This window comes from Pongo pygmaeus, chromosome 5 (assembly GCF_028885625.2).
Source record: "Pongo pygmaeus isolate AG05252 chromosome 5, NHGRI_mPonPyg2-v2.0_pri, whole genome shotgun sequence".
NCBI classification, from domain to species: domain Eukaryota; kingdom Metazoa; phylum Chordata; class Mammalia; order Primates; family Hominidae; genus Pongo; species Pongo pygmaeus.
The window spans coordinates 10,029,064-10,041,053 of record NC_072378.2 but is presented as its reverse complement, the minus strand read 5'-3'; the positions used below and the strand labels follow the sequence as shown (position 1 = coordinate 10,041,053).

At 41.9% G+C, this 11,990-nt stretch overlaps 1 pseudogene; it reads right to left on the bottom strand.

Annotated features, from left to right (window-relative positions):
• Positions 1–207: 207 nt before the first annotated feature.
• On the bottom strand, positions 208–10,878 carry LOC129038342 (large ribosomal subunit protein eL8-like; annotated as a pseudogene).
• Positions 10,879–11,990: the final 1,112 nt, after the last annotated feature.

The following is an 11,990-nucleotide window of genomic DNA, read 5'->3' as shown; positions in this document are numbered from 1 at the left end:
CTTTAACATTTTAAGCCTGTTTAGTCCCATCTCATTTTGTTTGCTTTTCCTCATTCCTGTCATCCATGTCCCCATTATACTTTCAGTATCATTAGTTCTCTTTTATATTACTTGTAGTGTAAACTTCATTTCTCCACCACCGTTTTTTGAAGGAAAATTTGTATTATTTTAATTATTTTTAAGTACAGAAAACTCAACAGTGTACATTTAATCCAGTTTAGTGGCAAGTTCTCTAGCCTTTGCCTTTTTGAGCTTGGCAACGTGAGCCAAAGACTTGGGACCCAGGACATTGCCTCCCCAGTGACGGTGGATCTCATCATATCTGTCATTGTAATTGGTCCTGATAGCTTCCACCAGCTTAGCCAAAGTGCCTTTGTCTTCCGAGTTAACCTGTGTGAAAGTGACAGTGGTGCAGGTCTTCCTGTGGACTAGATGTCCCAGTCTTGCCCTCCCCTTGATAATGCAGTAAGGGACCCACATTTTACAACACAGGGCAGGCAAGAAGCCCACCAGATCAATGGGATGCACGTCATGTGCAATCACCACTAGCTAAGCTTTCTTATTCTCCACCAAGGTAGTGATGGTGTTAACTCCTGCTCGAAGGACAGGTGGTCTCTTAGTGGGGATGTCCCCTTTGCCAGCAGCTTTCTTCTCGGCCCAGGACAACAGCTTCTGCTTCTTCTCTTGCTTTGTCTCCGTTCTGTACATGTAGGCCAGCTTAAGCAGCTGAGTAGCTGTTTGGTGGTCCAGGGCTTGGGTGAACTGGTTAATCGCAGGAGGCACTTTCAGCTGCCTATAGAGGATGGCTCTCTGCCGCTGCAACCTGATATAGCGGGGTCATTTCACAAAGTGGGTGAGGTCTCTTTTGGGCTGGATGTCCTGTCCAATGCCAAAATTCTTAGGCCTTTTCTCAAACAGGGGATTCACCACTTGCTTGACCTCCTGCTTCTTCATGACAGCAGGGTCCGGAGCCACCTTCTTCCCCTTGGCCTTCTTCCTTTCAGCATCTTGGGTGGTGGGAGGAGCTCCACTACCTTTTTTGTCTGACTTCTTCCCTTAGCTATTCAAGCTCATGGTTTGACTAATTATGTTAGTCCCCTGTACATTCTCTGATTGTTGCATATTACTTGAGCTCTTGTTTGTAGGGGCAATGGATTTGTTACACTTCCAAAATTTATACTTATATATTTTTTCTTGCTTTCAGTGGCTTTATGCCAATATTTTGGGGTTATATGCCATTCACTTGCATTTTTTTCTTTCTTTTTTTATGTTATATTTTTGGGATTTTTACGCTAGTTCATTTTACTAAAAACTTTCATTTTTCTTGGAACAAAGCACATTTTCTCTGGACCAGGTATTTTTAGGGGGCTAATCTTCCAAAGAAGGCAAAACTATGTTTTATCCTTGCAAAAATTCTTATGGCTTTGATAGGTTATTTCTTTAGATCTTTTGATTTACTTCTTCCAAGCCAGCTGAGATTATTAGTAAAAGAATGATCCTAATGCAGATATTCCTTCCTTTCCCATACTGTATGAGTTGCTTATTGCAGCATAACACACCATCTCAAAATTTAGTGGCTTAAAAACAACAAACTTTTATTAGTTATTGTGATCATGTTGGTCACATTCATAAGTTGGTTAACTTTGAAGTTGCCTCATTCCTAAGTCTACAACTGGTGGTGGTTGGCTGATTTAGGCTGGCCTAGGCTGGGAGTGGTTTTGCTCTACATAGTTTTCATTTATCGCCTAAGACCAGCATATTAGTCCTAGTTTTATCCTTCTCATAGCAATGGCAGAGGTGCAAGAGAGTAAGGAGAAATACACAGGACTCTTGAGAATTTGTCTTGGAACTGGCACATCATTAAAGCAAATGGCTTAGCTGAGCCAAGATCCCAAAGGCGAGGAAAGGACCTATACCTTTTTAGTGAGAGTAACTGAAAAGTTGCATGAAGAAGAGCATGGATACAAGGGTGCAGAATTGGGCCATTAACACAATTTGTCACATTTGCCAAACACAGAATGCATTCTGCAGATATAACTTGATAGATTTTCTGCTTATTCCCATATTCTGTGTTTTTCATGACTCTGTTCTAACTGGCTCAAGGAATTTCCCGCTGCCAGTCCACACACCTGTTCCTTTAGTTTTAACTAAGATGAGATAAGTGAACGACTTAAGATGGACCCACTTATCCTCACCTCCTGATATTTGCATCCTTGTATAATCCCTTCTTGACCGTGGGCTGGACTTAGTGACTTGCCTTCAAGAAAAATAGATAAATGGATGCCACTTGAAGATTAGATTATTTAAAAACTGTCACTTCCATCTAGTTCCCACTTTGTTGTTGTTGTTATTGTTGTTTTCTTCCTTTCTGTAATGAAGAAAGCTGCCATATTTTCCACTGCCCTGTGAAGGGGCCCATATGGCAAGGAACTGAGAGTGGCCTCAATATCCCGCAAGGAACTGAGGCCTTTAATCTAAAGCCCTCAATCACATGAGTGGGCTGGGAAGTGGATCCTACCCTAGTTGAGACTTCAGATGACTACAGCCCTGGCTGACACCTTGATTATAGCTTATGAGTGATCCTGAATAGGGGACTCAGCTAAGCCATGTCCAGATTCCTGACCTGCAGAAACTGAGAGACATTAAATTATGATGGTTAAACCACTAAGTTTAGAAATAATATAGTATATAGCCCTAGATAGTTAAAAGCACATAGACCATTGCTTTACCTTTCAGAGTATGTCGCTTGGGTTGGAGAAGTGTGTGCTGTTGGCTTTGCTTGAGATCTGCAGTAAAGGGTGTCCTTTCTCAAGCTGACTGTCATTGCATTTGGCATGTCTTCCTTAAATTGTGGGTTGGTGCTTGTTGTTTTAAAAAACAGCTTAGAGGTTTATTAAAGAAAGAGTTCAACGTCGCTTTTCTGTTTCTCATTTTACTTATTGAGTTTGGGTAAATTTTTCATACCGTTATACAAATAAAATTCAAGCTCTGGCTTTGCCCTCTGCATTTTATTTGTGTATGCCTCCAGAAAGTCCCTGCTTTAGACCCTTGGGATAATAATAATGTGAAAAACTTAATGAACCCTAGCCCAATGACTTAGTATGAAAATAATGCCAGTTTTGTGCGGTCCTACTTTGACCAAGCATCCTCTTTTCACGGTCCTGGTCTTAGATGTTCAACCCAAGAGGCAACAAATGTAGCCAAGAGCATGGGTTCTGGAATTAGATTGTCTATGTTTTTTTTTTTTTTTTTTTTTTTTTTACCGTAGCACTGGCACTTACTACTGTGTGACCCCAGGAAACTATCCTCCCTAGATTTTATTTCCCTAGCCTCTAAATACTTCACAGTATTGAAAACTAATATTGACAGTATTATGAGGCTGATGAAATGAAATAATGTATACCAAGTTTTTAACATAGTACCTGCCAGATGGCAAGTCCTCAATAAATGTTAACTATAATGCAAAAAAAATCATACTTTTATTGAATACCCATTAATTGCCTGGTATCGTGCTAGGTTATGGGGACACTAACATAAATGTAACTTGGTTCATTTTCTCAAGGAAATTATAGTCTCGTAAATGAAATAATTTTTGTACAACATCATTGCTTCCAAACATTGTCAGGTACTTTAGTTCTGTCATCCTGATGAATTCCCCTTTGAGGTTTTATTTCTGAGAATCTGCTTTGGTTTCCTGCCTGGTATCCCAGTAACTCTAAGATAAAGGCAGTTTTTATATCCGTAGGTCCTTCTAGGGAACAGCGAAATGAAAATTGCTTATCTATCTGATCTCACTCCTGGAATCTATTTAAATTATTCTCATAATATGTCCAGATCTTTTACAAAATTCTGTTGATGAAGCTTTTGGATGTAAGGGAAACATTTAGATATATCAGTTGGTTAGAGTGCATGAAGAAACTGCTGTCACTCTTATCTTTTGGCCTCTGATTGGCCAGAGCCAGCAGTCCAATTTCGGCAACCCACTCTTTCTAGCTACAGTTCCAGCCCACAGTCTAGGTCCCAGGGCATCACTTGATAACCTTGCTTCTCTCTAGATCTCTCCACACATTTTGTGTTTGTGTGTGTGTGTGTGTGTGTGTGTTGTAGGGTGTGAGTCAATGGCACAGTTAAAGAATACTAGTCAGAGAAGTGGAATGGAAAGCCCGGTGAGAAGGTCGGAGAGACTAAGGCACAAATAAGACCTGATTATGGTGGAGAGGTAGACAGTGAAGGGATTATCCATTGCAACTTTTATCAAGAACCAAGAGGGCCAATTGGCATGAATGCTCAAAGCGAGTTGCTTTGGTATGAATAACAAAATCATCAGGCATACACTATCCCTATAGACCTATCCAATCTACCTGGTAGATATATTTTAGAAAATAAAACTGTTTAGATTACCATCCTGCCAAAAACCAAAAATAAAAACAATGCCTCTTTCTGTTTAGGTCACAAAGTAGAGCTATTCAGAACCAAACAAACAAGGAAGCAAAAGCAAAAATTCTCATTATATCTACTTCTGTTTGCAGACACAGATGGGAGTGTGTCAAACAGGAAACTGAAGGGAGCTGGTGAGTTTCTGGAGCTCCTGGCCAAAGCTGGGAGATCAGGTGCCTGTGGCTTATTTTTGCTGGTGTTAATCTATGATGCCTACGGTGTTGTCAAATGTATTTCATTAGTGTTTTTCCCTTATTAAATATGAAAATCATGTCAAAGGTAAATGTCAAGAGGGTATAAGATTACCCTTCTTATCTTCTGTACATTTATCAGTTGATAAATGGAAAGACACTGCTGCCAAAATAACTGAATGAATAATTTATAAATGACTGATGCATCTCGTATGTTGTTTCAGGCACAAAACAGTAGGACATCAATAATCAAAAGAAGTTGGATTAATTTAGCAGTATTTTGCCATTGATATTTTTATCTAAATGCTGCAGTCTAGACCTCGGTGGCCAGAGATGCTTCTTTTCTATCATTTTGTTTTTCCTAATGACTTGGAGCAGGGGGTACAGAAGGAGGGGACCCCCTGTTTTGCCTGAGAGCTCCCTTTCTCCCTTATTCTTTGATATTAAAGTAGTTAGCTTTGATGAATGAGAGTTGATCTATATATTCTTTCTTCCTCTGTGGACTTTCCCGTAATACTTGTACCAGGGATGTAAAAAAAGCTTCTCTTGCTTTAAAATCTCTTGATTCATATCAATCCTGAATTTTAACTTTCCCTATAGGTCATTTTCCCTGTTTAATTGACATGAAGACGGTGTTATCTTTAAAGTGCTAGTCTCTATAGCCAAATTTTCTTACATGCATTTACAATACTGTGACATTGCAATCTCAGTCACCCTAAAAGGCCCTTTAATGTGCAGGTCAAGAAGCTCAATTCTATTGATTCTGCTCCCTCTGGTTTAGGTACCTGGCCTGTCACCAACCAGAAAGAAGGCCTTGGAGGTTTGCCTCACTGCTGCAATGGGCAGAGCTGAAAGTGTTCTCAGGGGAGGAAGGAAGAAAAAAAAAACTCACAAAACCCCAGAGTCAGAGGAAAATCGAGGGAGAAAATGTGTTTGCATTTGGAGGGCTCAACCTGGATCTTACTTCTGAAGCTGAAGGAGCCTCTTATTTCGGGCCATCTACTAGCAAGGGGACAAGGCCACACAGTTCACATCGTGATTTAGCCTGACCTGACTTTTCAAGGGTGGCCACTTGATTATGTTTTAAAAATTCCTCTCTGTGGCTTTGCCAACCAAACCTAGAGATCTACATTTTTGCCTGTCCACAGCGAGACCGGCCTTGCCTCGGGACCCCCAGGCCCCTGCCTGTTAGCGAGAGCCGCCTCCGAGGATCCCGATATCCCTCCCAACATCATAATTGGGCCAGCTCTCCGGGCGCCCGCGCTGGGCCAGGCCTGCGCACCCGAGCCAGCCCACGCCTCCGCAAGGGCTCCCGGGCTCCCCAGCCGGCCGGTTATCAGCAGCTCACGGTTAGCGAACCGCTGTGACTAAACGGAGATTGGGGGGCACTGCAGGCGAGAGATGAAAAGTGGTGCCCTCCCAGGGCACGGAGCCTATCTGCAGAATTGGCCCAGACCCTGGAACTTCACAGACAGTGCAGCAGAAGGCTCTCTTGTTTGGGCATTTATTACCTGGAGCAAAATGTGCAGAGAGGGGAGATAATGAAGTACTTGACTAATTCAGTGTGATCCAGCTGGCTGAGCCAGAGGGGCTGGCTGCGGAGCCCGAGCCGGGAAGCTGAAGAACTCACTGCTAGCCATTTTCCCTAGGCACCTGGGAAGCCAAAACAAAGGAGTGCAGAGATCAAAAAGAGAGGTATCAATAATAAAGAAGGAGAGGAGACCAGGAAAGGAGGAGAAGGGGAGGGTGTAGGGCCTTCACTCCATTTTTAAGAAAGTTTTTTTTTTTTTTTTTTCTCATTTGATTTCCAAATCAATCACTTTCCACTCTCTAGACCTTGACATTCTAAATCCAGTAAGCTTTCTTTGGTAACTTACACCCGTTTTCTTTCCTTTCTTTCTTTCTTTTTTTTTTTTAAACTTGCATATTTGTCCCTGCATTCTGGCAAAACAAAAAGAGACATTCATTTTCACACACACAGCAACATAGATAGTGCTTCTGGTCGGGCTGGAGGTGCGCTTTTGGCCAGCAGCTCTGGGACTGGAAAACGAATGTGACAAGAGGGTAGTTTTCTCTTGGGCTGCATGGAAGCCAGCTGCCTTTTGGCGTTCCCAGCCTTCTGTACCTGCTAATGGCCCCACGCTCTGCCTCTATTCACTATCTCACGCAATAAATAATGGATCTTGCATGTTCAAATGTGTTTAAACACTTTGAAGACCATCTGCTTCCAGATACAATAAATAAAACACCGGGATGACTGACGTGAACACTATATGTATTGTAATTGTCTTTTAAAATAGGCACAGCGTTCATCCTTGGTTCTGGAGCATGACTCCTACCTGTCCCATGGGACTTGCTATCCTTCATACTCAGAAACAAGGGGCTTCCTAAACACTCAGAAACAAATGTGTCAGATGAGCTCTGGTGGGAAGAGTAAGTCGTGGGAGCAGAGGGAAGTCATTCTACCAAATGGGAGCTTGATTGATAAGGCCTATCACATGTAGATTGTCTCAGGCAAGAAGGAACACAGTGAAAAGTTCTGCTCATCTTTGCTTTTTATCTGTAACTCTGGGTCTGGTTTTAGGAAATGCAGCGAGGTATGAGATCAGCTCCAAATCTTCCTCGTTTTCTTACTTTGTGCTGTCTTCATTTCCCCTTTCTTTCTTTTTTTTTTTGTAAGACGGAGTTTCGTCCTGTCACCCAGGCTGGAGTGCAGTGGCGCAATCTTGGCTCACTGCAGTCTCCGCCTCCCAGGTTCAAGCAATTCTCCCGCCTCAGCCTCCTGAATAGCTGGGACTACAGGCGCTCGCCACTAGGCCTGGCTAATTTTTGTATTTTTAGTAGAGACGGGGTTCCACCATGTTGGTCAGGCTGATCTGAGCCACCGTGCCTGGCCTCCCCTTTCCTTAGGAACCCTCATATTGTCTTTCTTTTGTTCTCATCAAAAACTTTTCTTGTGTCCTTTAATCTTACTAAGGTGTAAATGACTACTGACATTTGAAGAATTAAGCCTCCCTTACCCCTGGGCTATTCTTATTGAACAAATCGTTAAACACAAGGGATGAAGCTATGGGTTTAGAAGCATTAAACTTTAGGGCAGGGATTTTTGTGTGCGTGTGTGGCTCAAGACCCATCATTTTCTCCAGACATCACACAGGGTAGGCAGTTGCCTGTATAATCCACATGGAAGGACCAATTCATAGGCCATCATCCTTGAAATTCTGTGTTATGCAGATATTTTATGGTACGGAGCACATGTGTTAGTTCTGTTTGGCTTCCCTGTTTGGTCATGAGGAAAAACCCCAGCAGGAAACACAATATTCACTTTGGTTTTTTAAAACTTTAGAGTACCACATAAGCCTCTATTTTCATCAGGGACTCAGGGCATTTTCTGTGCAAAAGAAAAGAGACCCACTCAATCTAGACCAATGAGCTCTGTCAGGAAGGAGCAAGTGTAAGGGAATGGTTGTTGGAGAATCCAAGACCCAGGGCTGTCTTGGTCAGAGGAAGGCACCACTGGCAAAACTCTGGCCTTAAGGGAAGAATTGGGACATATCCTCTCCTTCTTCCTTCCAAGATCCTGGTGGTGCCTCCCTTGGCCAAGCTCACACAGCAGCCAGAGGACAAGGGAGTCCGTGCAATGTGGTCCATAGAGATGAGCCTCACAGAAAATACAAGGATGCGGCATGGATCTAGAGGGACAGACAAATGGGGAATTACAGGCACAATGTTCTAACTTGGTTTTACTTGGGAAAAGTGAGCTAGATGCAGGTAATCTACCTGATATATTCCTGGACTAATCGACTGAATGAATTAAGTTGCTCTTAATGGTGCAATTATGCTTCGCGTATCAGAAAGTTGATAGACAGGCATGGTATTTCATACTGAACAGACCTAAGTGACTTTGATGAACTATTTTTAAAATCATTAATTAAAGCAGTGGAACTTTTTACAGATGAAAGTTGGTTTAGGAATGGATTTTTTCTTGTTTCTCAGTAAGTTTAACAGTATTTAAAATTACCTGGGTCCTTATGCACTGTTGCATTTGGTAGTGTATATTTAACAGATTCTCCTTAAACACATGTCCAGAGAATATTTGCTATTGACACTGGGGAGAGATTTTCAGTCTTTTTTGAACTGTGATTGGAATAGAGGCTGTACCGTGTCCTGAGTGCGCGCCACAAGCCAGTCCTATCGGCGCAGCAATTGTTTTAGAATGTCTGCACATCTCGTGATGATCATAATGGCTGATGGGGTATCAGCTCTTTTGTGGGATGATGCTTGAGTCTCAGAATTATGACAACTCATGATACTTAGTGGAAATCAGTGAAGGAGTATTTGAAAGAGCCTAATTCAATCTCAATCATATAGCATGAACTTAACAGTTGGAATACATTTTAAAAGTACATATACGTATTCATGACCCTCACAATAGTGACATTTCAACCCTAAACAAAATATGCTACCTATATCACCTGTGTTAATGTAGTTCCATCTAGAGAGAAACTGACTTACTGAGCACGTACTGGGTGTTAAGACGTTCTGGGAAGTGCAGTAGAGCAGTATCTCAAGGGATTTCCTTCTACTGACACACAAAGCAAACCTTTGGCTTACATATGCATCTCAGAGAGTAATTTTGTATACTCTTTGGAAAAGCAGTCTGTAGCGAAAAAAAAACCACATTCTGTCCATTCTAATTGTGTTTCGTACATGGAGTTTTATTTTCTACCTGTGTAAATGATTATATAAACCTTTGGTGGAGTCTGTTTTGAGGTTGTGCTTTGCAAGCCTTAATGAATGTCAAGTAGTAATTATAACTTTATTGTATTTGATAATAACAGCAATAGTAATGGTAATGGTAAAAAACAGTAATCATCAGTATTTGTGGCTGTGCAATAACAGTGTTTGTAGTGCGAGGTAAGTGTGGTGATCCAGCACCAAGTGGATGAGGCAAGCACTGTCTATCTCATCCTCACCAGCGCTGCACCCAGGTTGCAGCCACACGCTGCCAAGAGGACAGGCATACTCCTGATCATTAAGGGATGAAATACCTTGTTTTCTGCTGTAGTCCTAAGATCTGATGTAATTAGGACCTTATACATTCACATCCATTTCTAAATAAATGGTGCAAGAATTCCCAAGCTTCAATACTAAAAGAAAACAAGCATCTTCGCCAGTCCTCAAGTCCCTTTGTTACACTGCTCTCTGTTCCCTGGGAGTCAGTAGGATAGCCAAACTGTTTTAAACAAATCTTTTACTCATCGAATATTTGTGCCAAAAACAGATTGTAAGCCATTGATAGAAGTCTCCTCTTTGGGGAGATTTGCCCTTTCTATGAAAAGGGCACTAACTTATGTCTATAAAATTCCTGGCTCACGATAAGACCCTTCATTCCACAGTAGCAGCATAAATAGCAGTGAAAAAGACCACAATTTATAGATCTTAGTGAAAGTCAAAGTCTATTCGTGATTTTGAACTAAAGGCAATTCCTATAATAGTTTAAGCTCCATAGTATTGTGATCTTGGGCCAATACTTTTCTATAGAACATGAGAAATGTTTTGTTTGATTACAAAGTTGCCAGGTCATTGAAAAATTATAGATGACAGTTCTATTTTTCTCCACTCCTACCCCATAACGAAGCCTTTGAGGATATCCTCAGGATATAAACTGAATAATAATTATTTTTTTAAATCTGGGTTTTACAGATATTGCTCCTCATTGAACTGTTGCTAAACTGGAGGTTTGTACAAATTGCTGATGCCCCAGCCACAAAGCCCTGTGATTTGGGGGCCTCCCAGCAGCCAAACTGACTACACAATAGCTACCGCTAAACTCCTTGGATAAACGTCTCTCTTGGCCCCAGTGTGGATGACTCCTACGCTTATCTGCTTTCTGGGGCTGTTATGAGACTTAATTAATGCTTGTGAAGAGCTATAATCACCTTGGATGAAAGGGCAGTAGAAGAATAATGACACTTCAGAGTAACATGGCACCTTTCATCTGAGGATCTCAAAGCACTTCACAAGTTTGAATTAATTAGGCCAAGGTAATTGCAAGGTATAACGACAATAACAATAATGATCATAATTATCCTCCACATTAGCCTTAAGAACCTGATTTGAAATCAATTCCTGACACTTGCTCTGCCATGGCGCTGGTCAGCCCCTTGCTCTCTTTGATTCGCAGCAGGAATGCCAGGGGGTCTGTCCTTTCGTGTTCACATGCCCCCTCCTCACTAGCAGTGTTCATGGCCTCTGCCGTCACCATGGAATGAATGTGGGTTTTATGGAAAGAGGGACTTAGCATCCTGGCTTAGCACCCATATTAGTGATTTTTGCAAATAGAGGAAATAGGTTGCTATGGTTTAAATGTCCCTGACGAAGCTCGTGTTAAAAGTTAATTGCCAGGCCACACGTAGTGGCTCAAGCCTGTAATCCCAGCACTTTGGGAGGCTGAGGTGGGTGGATCATGAAGTCAGGAGTTCAAAATCAGCCTGGCCAATATGGTGAAACCCCATCTCTACCAAAAATACAAAAATTAGCCGGGCGTGGTGGCGTGCGCCTGTAGTTCCAGCTGCTTGGGAGGCTGAGGCAGGAGAATCGCTTGAACCCAAGAGGCAGAAATTGCAGTGAGCCGAGATCACGCCACTGCACTCCAGCCTGGGCGACAGAGTGAAACCTCATCTCAAAAAAAAAAAAAGTTAACTGCCTGTGTAATAGTACTGGGAGGTGGGGCCTTTAAGAGGTGATTAGGTGATGAGGGCCTATTACTGTGGGAGTGGCTCCTGATAAAAGGATAAATGTGGTCTGATGTCCTCTCTGTCTTGCCTGCTCACTTGCCTTTCTGCTTTCCACTATAAGATGACCCTTGCCAGGTGCTGACAGCATGCTCTTAGACTTCCCAACCTCCAGAAGTGTGAGCCAAATAAACTTCTATTCTTTATAAATTACTTAGTCTGTGGTATTCTGTTATAGCATCAGGAAACAGACTAAGACAGGTATCATTGAAAGGAATGCTTATTATGTATTGAGTAATTATTCTTGAAAGCATTCTGGATGAATATTTTATTACATAATTCTTGCATAAAATAGCCTATGCTTGTATAGTAGTTACTGTATCTAAGCGCTTTGTGTATATTAACTTATTTGACCCTCACAATGATGCCCTGTGATAGGTACTATTATCACCATTATCCCTATTTCACGGATGAAGAAGCTGAGGCATATAACAATTAGGTAACATACTCAGATCACAGAGTTTATCATGGCCAGGTCATGGAGCTGGTAAGTGGCAGAGCTGGGAATTTATGACATAGGCAGGCTGACAGCAGAATTTGCACACATAAGCACAATACTACTGCT